Source organism: Myxine glutinosa, chromosome 7 (assembly GCF_964187855.1).
Source record: "Myxine glutinosa chromosome 7, kmMyxGlut1.1, whole genome shotgun sequence".
Lineage (NCBI taxonomy): Eukaryota > Metazoa > Chordata > Myxini > Myxiniformes > Myxinidae > Myxine > Myxine glutinosa.
In genome coordinates this window covers 59,348,712-59,363,513 of record NC_136267.1, presented here as the reverse complement: position 1 = coordinate 59,363,513, position 14,802 = coordinate 59,348,712, and positions in this window count along the sequence as shown.

Below are 14,802 nucleotides of genomic sequence, written 5' to 3'. Positions count from 1 at the left end.
TAGTGATGATGAAAGATGTTACCCCGGATGGAAGGAGTTCGTGCGGAGGTGATTGGTGATGATGAAAGATGTTAAACCGGATGGAAGGAGTTCGTGCGGAGGTGATTAGTAATGATGAAAGATGTTAAACCGGATGGAAGGAGTTCGTGCGGAGGTGATTATTATTAATGATGAAAGATGTTAAACCGGATGGAAGGAGTTCGTAAACATGGGCACAACACATTGACATGTACCACAGAGTTAAAAATTCAAAATGTTGTTTTGGTCTCATGAGTCAGTTTTATTGTAACTTATAGACAACCAAGCGGAGCATGAGAGCGTTTTTTTATGGGGTGTCATTTGGTGCCCCATCCATGTTCACGCTCCTGGTGGAGCCCTCCGCCCCACGTCCAGTCTTGAGTTCAAGCAAATTTGGAGGAGTTAATTCATTTGATAATCTCTTCCCTTGTTGTGCAATTGAAATAACACCAGACAGGTCAACTCAGCCTGTCATCTTTACAAGGTTGGTTGAGTAACAGTTGGCTGGTAAGGGGAATGGCATCAGTGGCCCAGCCATGCCCCCATAAAATGATGCAGCCAAGTAGCCACCGGTTGCATATGTTTAAATAAATAAATTAAAATCCTGAGAAATCCCTCACACTCGCTCTCTCTCTCTCTCTCTCTCTCTCTCTCTCTCTCTCTCACTGAAAGGACCGCACCGCCAACTCTCCCATCTGCTTTCTCAACAACCCTCTTGAAGAGGTACAGTCACTCAAACTCTTGGGTCTCATTCAGCCTTGATTTCTCCTAGGCAAGGCACATTTCAAAGTTGGCCTGCAAAGCTAGATGCCAACTGGGCATCCTCCGTCGTGCAAAGTCCTTCCTTGGCACACCTGAGCTCCTTTCCACTTACAAGGCTTTCATCTGCAGCTTAATGGAGTACTGCTCTCTCCAATGGGTGGGCTCTCTTGCCTCACATCTTGTTCAGCTTGATCAAGACTTTCAAGTGGATACCAAGATTTTCAAGATCATTGGAATCTTTCATGATGAAGCTGAGTCTATGGGCCTATCATTTTGCCGTCTCCGACAGGTCAGTGATCTCTGTCTTCTTCCTCTTCATTTCTGGTCTTGCACCCTCTGCCCTCGACGTGCTTCCTTTCCCCCACCCCCTCCCCCAACCCCTCAGGTATCTGCAGGATGCACCCGGTCCACCAGCAACCCCTTTCTAGTGAAAATGCCTAAATCTAGAACCACTGCTCATCTCCACTCATTTATTCATCTTTTTCCCCACCCGCGGAACCACCTTCCACACTCTTCATTTACATTCTTCCCTCCGGGTATTCAAGTCAGCTGTACACCACCATCTCAGATTGGCACACATATATATATATATATTGTTACGGTTTTCGCGCGACCCTCGTTCCCTTACCAGGGGGAGATTAAGCCCCTTGTTCTCCTTGGGTCGTCGCAACCACGAGACTTGAGTCGCCACTTCCGGTCAGACGCAGGACAGGGTTTGGGGACAATTCTCACACGTACCTAAGTACCTACGCCGCCACGGAAGCAGGGATCAAGTCTCGCATGAACCACGCGTGATTTGAGTACGTCCGAGCGGATGGCGTACCATGTGGTCCGTGCAGTTACCTTATTATTGGAACCCGATTAGAGCGATATTATTCGTACCACGCTCAGTCAATGAGGGAAAAGACGAGACGGCCGAATCAAAGAAATAACAGGTTTAATAATTATTATTTACAATGATCGGTAGCAGAAGCAGAGACACAGGGCAGATCTTAGTCAGTCTTAGCTTATTACCCAGACAATGGGCCCGTTCACATTCACAGGGGGATGAAGGAAGGAAATGTTCATGCGCTGAACACGCCGGCTCTGTTGTTCAGGAACAGCTCGCCCGGTGTGGCCCTCTGCCGGTCACAGCACGTCCCACGACGAAGGCAGGCAGGCAGGCGGGAGGGATCCTTGCGGCACATATCTCGAACAAAGGCAGGCAGGCGAATATGCGCGTCTCTCGCCCAGCTCGGCGGTTCCTCACAGCGCGATTAATCAACGGCGCGCTTTCACCCTCGTAACTCAACAGAGGATCTGCCTCAAGCTCAACCGAGCATTTAACTTGTCACTCAATTCAACACCGCGCACTCTCAGAACTGTTCAACAGAGGACCCCGGCTCATAACTTGTTCAGGCGCCTCTCCCCTCAAAAACGGAGGTGGGGGCTTTGCGCAAAAGGGTTATATTGCCACGCCCTTAGCCCGCATCTAATGCTCCAAACCACGCCTTTTGACGCAGTGCTAAGCCACTCCCCTCGAGCCCTGATTGGCGGCTCGTGCTTACCGTCACTCCTTCCCCGCCTTCCTTCGCCCTTGATCGACGTGTCCAAGCCTGCCTCGTGGCATTTCGCGCCAAAGCCAAAGTATCGAGGCAGCATAAGCATTGGAAGGAAACCTAACTCTCATTATTCTACTCAACGCAAAACTAACACAGGAAAAGGACTATGCTTACATTTACTAAGAAATAACTGAACTATCGCGAGGCTACGTGTTGTAGTGTGACTAAACTATGAGGGGGAAATTAACCTTTATTTATAAAAACACAAAACCGCAACACTACCCCTCTCCCTCGTCAGACTCGTCCCCGAGTCGAACCCAACAACTGAAACGACCGGTTGGAGAATGACATGCAAAATTAACTTTACTTTTACATGTGAGATATATTTGTGGTTCCCCCTAACATTTACTCTAACCCGTGTATGTGACAGTTTTAAAACACTAAATATGTCCCCCCCCCTATTACGTTGAGTAGCTACCTATCAGAATCACGCCCACAACTAACCAAATTCCGGAATTTGTCAAACTAAACACATAGCCGGTGGGTAGTATTTTTATATTTACAAGCACAGAACATGACATTATTTACAATTCTATGACCCAGGACCTGTCCTTTTTGGAAGAGAAGATTGGAGGGGAGAGAAAGCACAGCAAAAACACAAAACACTCATCAATTAAATCATAACACTTGCTGCTTGCTTCTTGCATCTTGCTTCTTCTGTGTGCATATATCAAAACGGCTAGCCCCCGGACCGGCATACAGGCCATTTTTGATCTTCAGGGCTACCTCACTTACACTTCTTCTCATCCCTAGCACACCATAATGAAAATGCACAAAACATGCTTTTATTTAATTTATTTGCCAGGCAGGGCCAACCTCATGTGGTCCGACTGCGTGACATTAATGCCACTCAAAACAAGTGGTCCGAAGATGCAAGGTGATTTTGCAGCAAAGTGCTGCACAGCAGAGGTGCAAGGCCACAAGGTTTGTGGTCCATACTGTGTGTAGTGCAGCAAAGGGTTTGTGGCAGCAAAGTTACAACAAAGGATACGGCAGCAAAGTGCTGCACAGTTCGGCTGCACAGATGTAACAAGGGTGCAGCAGAAGGATACGGCAGCAAAGTGCTGCGCATTTTGGCTGCACATATGTAGCAAGGTGCAGCAAGGATGCTGCACAGGTCGATGGTGCTGCACAGTTCCACCTCCAAAATGGTCCTGGGGTGGGGGGAGAGACAAAGCACGACCAGCAAAGCGGAAAGGGCGCAACGGCACACAGCAAAACAGGGTAATGCAATGCGTGGGGCACGGAAGAGCGAGCAGAGCAGGCTCGTCCCTAGCCGTCCGTACCCCCCCACCGTCGGCTTACACTACCCTATCCCTCCTTGTATTTACAAATTCGTCTCTACGTCTTGTCTCCCATATCCCCCTCTAATCCAAATTCGTCTCCCAATCCCTCCCAGGAAGGAAGGAATGGAACAAACACAATGTCTCCCTTACGTCGTGATGCATCTTTCAACTCAAACAGTTCACAAAGCCTTGGTGTGGAGCTTCGTCCTCCTTGGTGATTGATTGTGGATGGTGCGAAGGGATTTCTCTCTCCTAACTACACTACTGACATTTACTCTGTTAAACTGCCTGGGGCCGTGCCCTGCCAATCGGCCTCTTTAAACTATGTGGTTCTAAAAATCCGAATTCCCATTGTCCACTCTGTGGTGCTCTTCAAAATTTGGGTCTCACTCCCAACGAATTTTCTCACTGTGCCCTTGCACAATTTCGGGGCTGGGTCGTGTGGCCCTACCAGCAGGGCTACCTACCTGCGCACTTCCACCACTGAAGTCGCCACCCGAGCTTACCTGCTCCTGCGACTACCTAAACTGGGGGAGGCCCCTCCTGGCACTTTACCCCCTGATGCCCACCTTGGAATTGGGCAACCTGGGCCCTCTCCTGGGATCCTCGGGCCCCACTCAACAACTTACTACTACCCTAACTGGGGAAGGCCCCTCCTGGCACTTTACCCCCTGATGCCCACCTTGGCATTGGGCAACCCAGGTCCTTCCCTTGGATCCTCGGGCCCCACTCAACAACTATCCTAACTGGCTCCCAGAGCCTACCTGCGGCCTCACCTGGCCGACAAACTAACAGTGGCGGAATGCCCCAATAACCACACACACCAAGTAAGCCACACGCCCAGCCATTCCACATACTCATGCACCCAACCAAGCACTACTTGCTACTGCCCGCACCACAGGTGTCAATATCCATACAATTTTGCCTATGCCCTCTACCTGGCTTTACACTACCCCCCCGGGCTTTTGCGAATGGGTTCCACTCTTCCCCCATTAAATCCTTCGCACCATGCATTCCACACCTTCTATTCCACACCAAGCATTCCACACAAAATATTCTCACACACCATTTATCTCACACACCTTTTTTTTCTCACACACCTTTTGTGCTCACACCTCTTGTCTCGCACACCTCAAACACAATCCCTTTTGTCTCAACACACAATTTCTCACACACAGCATCATCTAGCTAACTACTTCCCCGAAAACTTGTGCTTCCCCGTCGTCCCGTTACACTATGCACTCCCTTCGTCATTATCATCCATCTAAACTACCTACATCCCCTCTATAGGTACAAGTGTCACTACTTAAATCTCAGTCTCTACAGTCTGCTAATTCCCTATCATTATCCTAGCCCTCCCTCGGCTAGCTTCGGTGCCCCATGGAGGTAACCATTGCTGGCACCCCCATGTACCTATCACTGCCATCCCCCTAAACTAATGCTCATGGGCCCTGGGTGAGGAATGGTGAAATTACCATTCCTCCACATCGGGTACACTACTCTCACAGTCCACTGCGCTACGAGCCTCTTCATGTGGATGTTCTTTGTCATGGCTCGGCCTGGACGGGCCGAGCGATCCATTCGGGTGGTTGGTTTCCTGTATGGGGTGTCCGTCCGGCATTTTCGATCCAGGGTAGGAGGTATGGATGGGCCGAGGTGTGTGTGTGTGTGTGTGTGTGTGTGTGTGTGTGTGTGTGTGTGTGTGTGTGTGTGTGTGTGTGTGTGTATGTATATATATATATATATATAGATATATATATATATATATAGATACGTATATATATATATATACAGTGATCCCTCGTTTATCGTGGGGGTTACGTTCCAGAACCACCCGCGATAGACGAAAATCCACGAAGTAGCGACCATATTTTAATTTTATTATTTATATATTGTTACAGACGTGGCTTGGATGTTATTTACCGAGCGGTTTTATGGTATGACCACGTCTGCACAAGTTACCCGATTGTGCCCGAATGTTGACTAATCGCGCTACGCTGGCTCAATAGGAAAGAGAAGACACCCGGCTGGATTACAATCACACAATACGACACCAACGTTTCGATTCTCAAGTATATTCGTACGGAAAAAGGTTAGATTACAGGGGCTAGAGGTATATTACAGGAAGACAGGCACTTAGACACACTCTTATATTAACCCCGGACAGACGACAGACACACGGGACAAAATGCTGACTCACACGGGGGTTGATGAAAAGGAAAGGCAGGTCGCGATGGCTCAAGGTGCACTCTTGGCTCAAGGCAGAATCGACTCGGTCCGGTCCAGAGATGCGGGGAGGTATCGTCGCGCTGGGGGTGGCGGTGGCTTCTCTCTCCAGTCTCCAAGCTGAGGCGCATCTGACGTCACGTCCGGCAAGCGGCTGCGTATATCCGGCGGGGAGTGACACGCCCTCGGCTCGTTAGCTCCGCCTCGTGGAATCGGCACGTTGCCTCTCATTGGGTGCGTGCGGGGGGGGTTACTGGCTCCGCCCCTGACGAGGAGCTGACAGCCAGCCCCTTCGGGGTAACCCCGTGGAGCGCATGGTCTGGAGCTAATCGAGCCGGTGTGAGGACGCATCCTCCCCCGCTCCGCCGCCATCTCCTCTGTTGTTGTTGTAATTGTTGTTGTAGTTGTTGTTATTGTTGTTGTTTGGGGAAGAAGATGGGAGGAGGTATGGGAAAGGTCCTAAACTCACTACTGATGCCATATAATCACATTCTGGTGCAACGAAGAGTCATAATTAATGGAGACGAGGCCTTAACTGACATAGAATAAGAATAACTAGGAAGATGTCCGAAAGTTGTCTACCTGTGGTGCGGTGGACCTGGGCACGACATTTAATGGGGGAATAAGGGGAAGGTCGGCTCTACTGATTGTTATTTACATGCAATGGGACTAGGGAATGGGGGATCGGGGAAAGTTGGGGAGTATTGGAGAAAATAGGGGAATATTTACAAGCGGATATGGAGGCCAAATTCCATATTCGCAACATTGCACCCTTCTCTACCCTCGGGGCGTCCCGACCCGATAAATTTTTACCTACTTTAGTGTGGCACGCAATGTAGTTCCCTCTACTATTAACTCTACCCTGAGTGCGACAGTTTTACAGATATTCACAAATGAGTAAATATGTCCCCCTGCGACGTTGCACCCTTCTCCTCACAGAAACACACCCACAGGATAACCGAATCCGGAAAGAATTCGCAAACTACACATACAGCCGGTAGGGAGCATTATTTACAAGACTACGCTGCTATTTACACTACGATCCAGGACCTGTTTTTGGAGGAACACATGCAGATGTTATGCATAGAGAGAGCGCGCTTGCCAACATCGATACACCAACCCACGAGTGCTCTGTGGCCGACGGCCTTTAATAACGTGCAGAGCACCCTTCCCGAGCATCAACAGCACCACCCCACCACCAATCGGTGCAGTCACCATTGTTCATTGGAATAAAAATAAATTCGACAACCCCTAACCCTGCAGGTGTCTCTTGCTCTTCTTGTGGTGCACTTGGTGTTAACTAAAAGTGGTTCACCTGTATGGCATAGGTGCCACGTTGACCCATAGGTCCGGTCCACGGGTGGTGCTTGGCCGCAAAAGAGCTGCGGTCCATTGTGGGTGGCCACAAACATTGCGGTCCATATGGTGTATCGATCCAGGCAGCCAACAGCGAAAGTGCAGGCCCACAACTGCGTAGCCAGCACCTCTCTCTCCTCTCTCTCTACCCCAAAGCCAGATCCTCGGAGGTGGGAGACAAAAGAAGAAACAAGTGAGTAAGGTGGTAAGGGCGCAAAAGTGCACGCAATACAAGATGATGCACACTGGGGGCACATGGGAACCAGGTGAGACAGGTACGTTCCTATCGTACGCCCCCCCCCACCAGGTAACCTACATGGCCCCTCCCTTACCCCTTACTGTATCCACAAAACACAACACTACCCATAAACATCTACTTTACAAATCGACAAACATCCCTACTGTCTTCCCCGTTCCTCCCATAAACCAAATTCGTCTTCTCTCCCTCCTAACCAATCAAATTTGCCATTTTCAACTCTCATCAAAATTTGCCATTTTCAACTCAACATCAAAATTTGCCATTACCAATTCATCATCAGTCCCTCCTAGGGAGGGAGAGATGGAATCACCCCAATGTCTCATCCACGTCGTGATGCGTCTCACAAATCCACAGCAATTTCATTTCCTGCAACAAACAAAGAAAACACAGGTGTGGAGTCATCATCATCACCACAGGTAAGTGGCTGCGTATGGTGCGACAGGTTCATCAATCCTAACTATTTCCTAAATGACTTTAACAACTTTACACTACCCGGGGTCTTCCTCCGGCCAAACCATTGGCCCTCTTACACTATGGGTTCTAAAAACCAATTCCCATTGGCCAAACTGTGGTGCTCTTCAATTTGGGGTCTCACTCCCCCGATTCATCTCCCGGTGCCCTCGTACAATTTCTGGGCTGCGACGTGTACCTCTCCCAGTGGGTCTCACACCTGCACACCTCCACCACTGCAGTTGCCTCCGAGCTTACCTGCTCCTTACCCTAACCTAACTACCAGGGGAAGGCCCTCTGGCACTCTCCCCACTCGGTGCCCTCTCTGGCACTGGGCTACCCGGGTCCATCCTCCGGATCCTCGGGCCCCATCCACAACTCTACCGGCTCCCAGAGCCCACCTGCGGCCTCACCTGGCCGACATCCTCACAGTGGTGGAGTGCCCAACCAACTACACACACTAACAGGCTACACGCCCAGCCATTTCCACAACACTAATGCACCCATTCACAACACCATTCTGCAACCGCACCACAGATGCCAATATCCAACCACAATTTACCTGTACCCTCTACCTAACACTTACACTACCCGCCCCGGGTATCCGTGATGGGGTCCACTCTTCCCCCATTCACACCTTCGCACCATGCACACCACTCCGTACCACTTACTCCCACTCTCTCCACACACCTGTACCTGCACACCTGTGCTCTCACACCTGGTGCCACCTGCACCCTTCTCTCCCCAAGCGCATTCGCGCTGATCCACACACTCACTACTCACACACTGCTCCACCCACCTGTTCAGTTGCACACCTGTGCAATCACACCTGTTCCATTCTCACCTGTTCAATCCTCACACACACGGCATCATCTCAGCTAACTACTCCCCTCTGAAACTTGCGCTTCCCAGTCGTCCCTTTAAACTATTGCGCTCCCACGTCATTATAATCCACACTAATCTACCTGCGTCCCCACTACAGGTATCAGTCACTACCTAACCTTATCGTCACCTAATGTCAATCCTCGCTAGATCCCTACACACCATATCCTAACCCACCCGGGCTAGTTTTCACTGCCATACACCCCCATAAGCTATAGCGCATTTGCCCCACACACATGGGAAAGGTGGCAGGGATGCCACCCTCTCCCACCGGGCCTATCGCTCCTCAATCCCCCAGTCCTCTGGCACTAATAAGCCCCCCTTATTCAGAGGTACTGGGTCCCGCCTCGGCATCTAAAGCCGAGGCGATCCACGGGGGCGCCTGCTCGCCGGTGTAAGGTCTTATCCGGTCGGCGTGGACGATCCGAGGGAGGGCCCGTGGCCCCATTTTGATCTTAAAGACCACGTCACAGATTTGCGACAGGACGACTCCTGGGCCTTGCCAGGGGGAGGTGAGTTTTGGGCACCTTCCCTTCCGCCTCCGGGGATTAAAGAACCAAATCTTCATCCCCGGAGCGTATTGACTCCCCTGGCTCCGGTCGTCGTACCTGCGCTTCATCTTTTCCCCCGCCAGATGGAGTTGGCGGCGGGCGAAGGCATGGACTAGCTCCATGCCTTCCTCTAGGTGACGTGCGTACCCCTCCCTCGGCGGGTTAACCACTGTGTCTGGCACGGGACCGCATAGCAAGTCGGCGGGAGCCCGTAACTCCCGCCCATACATAAGCAACGCTGGACTGCATGCGGTGGCCCCGTGCTGGCTGGTTCGGTAGGCCATGAGCAAGTAAGGGAGATGTTCGTCCCAGTCATCCTGACGGGTGGTGGTGAACAGTGCCAGTTGTTGGATTAGAGTTCGATTGAATCTTTCCACCATCCCGTCAGATTGAGGTCTTAAAGGCGTTGTTCTGGTTTTCCGAATTGACAGGAGACTGCACACATCTTTTAGCAATTTGCTCTCAAAATTTCGTCCCTGGTCGGTGTGCAACTCCTGTGGAATCCCATGCCGGCACACAAATCCTTCCACGAAGGCCTGCGCTACCACCCCTGCTTCTTGGTTGGGGAGGGCGTAGGCCTCCGGCCACTTGGTGAAATAGTCCATTACAACGAGGATATACTTATTACCTTGGCGGGTGCGGGGCAGCGGTCCTAGAATATCCATAGCCACCCGCTCAAGGGGGGCCCCCACCTGATGTAATTGAAGGGGGGCCCTCATCCTCCGTGCTGGTCCCTTTTTGGCAGAACAGGCGTCGCATCTCCGACACCAGTCCTGTATGTCGCGCCCCATATTCACCCAATAGAACCTCCGGCGGACCCGAGATATTGTCTTTGTCCTGCCCAAATGGCCGCCGGAGCGGGTACCATGCACCTGTTGCAATATGACGTTCTTGAATTTGTCAGGGACTATCACCAGCCAGGAAGTTCGATCAGAGGGAACCTCCACCCACTTGCGATACAAGATGTTGCCTTTCAATTCCAGGGTCTGCCACTGAGCCCAATATGCCTTTGTCTGCGCCCCGAGGGGGGTGACCTCTTCCCCCTTTGGTCTTTGCCCCAATTTGACCCATTGGAACACCGGCCCCAGAACAGGATCCTCCTGCTGGGCCGTGCTCCAAGCCAACTCTCCAAATTCCTCGTCCGCGGTTAGTGGCAAAATTGGCCCTCTCACCCGGGTTGCCCGGACGACGAGAATCGGGGCGGAATCGCCCAATTGCTCCCTCTCCTCGTGTCTCGCACAAAATTTACAGTTTTCCCCCAGACAAGGACGCCGAGAGAGTGCGTCCGCATTACCATGGGCCTTCCCGGCCCTATGGGCCACATCAAAATCGTACTGCTGCAACTTTTCCAACCACCTTGCAATTTGGCCCTCCGGTTCCTTGAACCGAAGGAGCCATTGCAAGGAGGAATGGTCAGTTCTAACCAAAAATTTCCGCCCGTACAAGTACGGGTGGAAATGGTTCATGGCAGCCAGCATAGCCAATAACTCTTTGCGAGTGACGCAATAATTTCTCTCGGGCCTACTTAAGGCCCGACTATAATAACCAATCACTCTCTCCACGCCCTCCTGTGTCTGAGACAAAACTGCGCCCAATCCTTCCTGGCTCGCATCCGTGTCCAGGGTAAATGTCCCGTCACTAGTGGGGTAAGCTAGAAGGGGTGCGGATGTTAGACACCCCTTCAATTTTTGGAAGGCCTCGTGGCACTCCCGTGTCCAATTAAATCGCGTCCCCTTCTCCGTAAGCCGGTGGAGGGGACGGGCCAACTCCGCAAATTTCGCCACAAAGCGCCGGTAGTAGGAGCAGAGTCCCAAAAATCCCCGCACCTCTTTGATGGTACGTGGTGCGGGCCACTCCTCTACCGCTTTAATTTTGTCTGGGTCTGTTTTTACCCCCTCGCGGCCAATCACGTGACCTAGATAGGCCACCTCTCTTGCAAACAAAGTGCACTTACTCGGGTTCAGCTTCAACCCTGCCTGTCTGAGGCACCCGAACACCTGGTCCAAATTAGCTAGTGCCTGGGGGAACGTTTGGGCATGTACCAGGACGTCATCCAGGTACACCAGGCATGATTGCCATGGCATGCCGCCTAGTACATGCTCCATCAATCTCTCAAAGGTGGCGGGGGCGTTACACAAACCAAACGGCATCACAGTAAACTGATACAGTCCCTTACCTGTGGAAAATGCCGTTTTCTCCTTCCCTGCCCTATCCATCTCCACCTGCCAATACCCACTCTTGAGGTCCAAAGTTGTGAACCAATTTGAGCCCGCAACGGCATCGAGGGTGTCATCAATCCTTGGCAGGGGATATGAGTCCTTGAGTGTCACGTTGTTTAGCTGGCGATAGTCCACGCAGAACCGCGTGGTCCCATCCTTCTTTTTGACCAGCACAACAGGTGACATCCAAGGACTTCCCGAGGGCTCGATCACACCTGCGTCGAGCATTTTTGCAACCTGCTCGTCAGCTTCCGCCCTCTTGCTCCAAGGGAGCCGTCGGGCGGCCTGACGAATAGGCCGGGCCTCACCGGTGTGGATCTGATGTTTCACCAGGCCCGTACGTCCAATATCCTCGGTGGACAGGGAGAAGAGGTCCAAATGGGACCCAACCAGTTTGTGTAAGGCCTCCCTCTGGGTACCTCCCAACTCTACGCTACTACGATTTACCATCTCGCAAATGGGATCGGGCCAATTCCTACTTGTTATTGAAGGCTCCCCCCGGGGTCGGCTCGGCTGGACGTTCTCGCCCCTCACTGTCGCGACTTCCTCAACTGGGGTGCAGCCAGCTACCCTCGTGCCCCTTACTATAGTGCGTGGTTCTGTACTCACATTTACTACTCGGACGGCCACTACCGGTCCGTCCGTTTTTACAAGGGTGCGGCCCACGATTAAACCCGGTATGGACTGCGCTGCCACCGGTTCGACCAGGCCGCAGGACTCCTGCCATGTTGGGCGAGCTGCCCACCGGGCCGGCACTATCGCCTCGGCCCTTGGGGGGATGGTCACGGCCTCGGAAGCCTCCAGCTCCGCTCTCTCGGCCGTGCTCACTCCCCCTAACGGCAGCTCTTCTACTCCCACCTGCAGGATCCCCCGGCACAAGTCGATTTTACAACCGCTGGCAGTCAACAGGTCCAACCCTATTAAACATGGGTCGCACACCTCCGCCACCCAAACATCTATCTCCCTCCTTACCGACCCTAACTTGAGGGTCACAGAACCACGCCCTATGATCGGGGCCGTTACCCCGGTAGCAAGCTGCAAACTATAATTTTGCAGGCGCTGGATCTTATCCCAGCCACCTGCGCTCGAATCAAGGACCACAGGGCTGATGATCGTGGCGCTAGCTCCTGTGTCCACTACGGCGTCTACCCCCACGCCGGCAATTTTGCATCTAATTGTCAGGCTACCGGTTCCAATTTGGCCACAATAAATGACCTGTCGCGTCAATGAGGGCTCTCCTCCATCCTCTGCTGCCGAACACCGCCCTACGTGCCCGACACCTTCTAGTTTCCCGGGGTCTGGCGGGGGGGTGTCTGGGGTCGGCTAACCCGCTCCCCCCTGGGCGGAGTTGAGGACCTCAACTGCCGGGGATCATCCCGGCGCGCGTTTCGACAGTGCCGCGCCAGGTGACCCAGGCGGTTGCAGGTATAGCACCTCACCTGATAAGGTGCTTGCCTCCGGAATTCCAAATTCCCCCCCCTGTAGGTCCGAATTGGATTACCCGCTCGTGGTCCACCGCGGGCCACCTCCGTGGCCGCCTGCCATGGTCCAGGTCCCGCCAGGCGCTGGTCCACCAGCCTCCGGACCATGCCCGCCAGGTCAGGACCCACGTCGGGGGCGGGTCCCCTAAGGGGTCCGCCCTCCATCGGGGGTCCCACCTGGCGGACCGCCATTGCGAGACGCTCGCCCCCTCGGGCCAGGGGCCTCGCTGCTTCCCAACGGGCCGCAGCGTCAGCCGCCTGGCTCAGAGTCTGCGGGCGCCACATGGCGAGCTGTTGCCGGAGCTCAATATCCGGGAGGGCCTGGATAAAATGGTCCAGCGCCAGGCTTTCCCGGGAATCCGCTGCCATGCTAGCATGTGCGATCCCCACTGCGCGGCGAATGTCGTGGGCAAGTTCCCCGATGGCTTCCTGGGGCTTGCGTTTTCGCAGCGCGAGCTGAGCTTTAACAAGCTCGCTCTGCTGTTCTATGCCGAATCGATTAATTAGGGCGTCGCGGAGGGCTGGCAGGGTGAGAGCACCCGCTGGTAATGCCGTCAGCACCTCCGCCGCCGCGCCGCGCAATGCGGCCACCAGGTGTACTCCACCTTCGTCCTCACCCCAACCGTTGCCCTTACACACACAGTCGAACTGCGCCAGGTACGCGCGTAGATCACTCTTGCCGTCATACGGCGCGAGTGGGACCTTGTGGGACCACCTTGTATGTGAGTCGTTGCCCGCCTGCCGGACCCCGTGCGTCGCCCCTTGCGGGGTCAGCGCGGGGCCGAACCGGCCGGGCCCCCACAGTACACTACCCCCAAGGGGCTCTCGTGCCTCCCCGGTCCCTCCAACAACTACCCCTGTTGGTGTCGATGCATGGGTCACACCTCCGCAACCCGCTACCCATTCCATACCACCACCACCACAACCTTGCTCACCCACACCTCGCACCTCTCGTTCCATACCCTCCGGACCAGCCATACACCTCACTCTTGGCCTCTCACGAACATCCGGGTCTATCTCGACCCCCAAGCTTATTAAATCACCTGGCGCATCATACGCACGACCATATTGGTCACCACTTACACCGGGTCCTCTTTCTCTTCGCTTCTCCTCCATCACCTGCGAATCCCTCATCCGGTTAATGAGCACATCATCACGATCCGAACACAGACTCTGGACCAATTCTTTTACCTCCTCTTTTATCTCTTTCTTATCCTCTCTCCGTCGCTTTTTAATTTCGCTCACCCCTTCTTCCACTTCTTCTAATTTTTGCTTCATCTCCTTCATCTCTTCGTGCGCCCCTTTAAGTTCTTCCTCTAACTCCACTTTATTTTTTTCTATGTGCTCCCGCACCTCCCGCTCTTTAACCTCCATTACCTCTACCACCTTGTCCATTTTCCTCGTCAGGTCCTCATGTACCGTCTGACACTCTTTTTTAATTACCCCTACGTCCTTTTTCATCTCCTTCTGTGTCGATTTTAAACCCTCTATTACCGCTGTGTTCTTCTTTACCTGGTCCCCCAACTCCTTTTGTCCCACTGTCAGTTGTTCTACTCCCAGCGTCAACTCCTCTATACCACCTTGCAATTTTACAGTCCCCTTTCTCACCTCTTTCTCCATGCGCTCCTTACAGTGCCTCACCTCCTCGCGCACTCCTCCGACCTCCTCACTCACTCCTCTTCTGATCTCCTCTCCCATCACTTGCATCTCC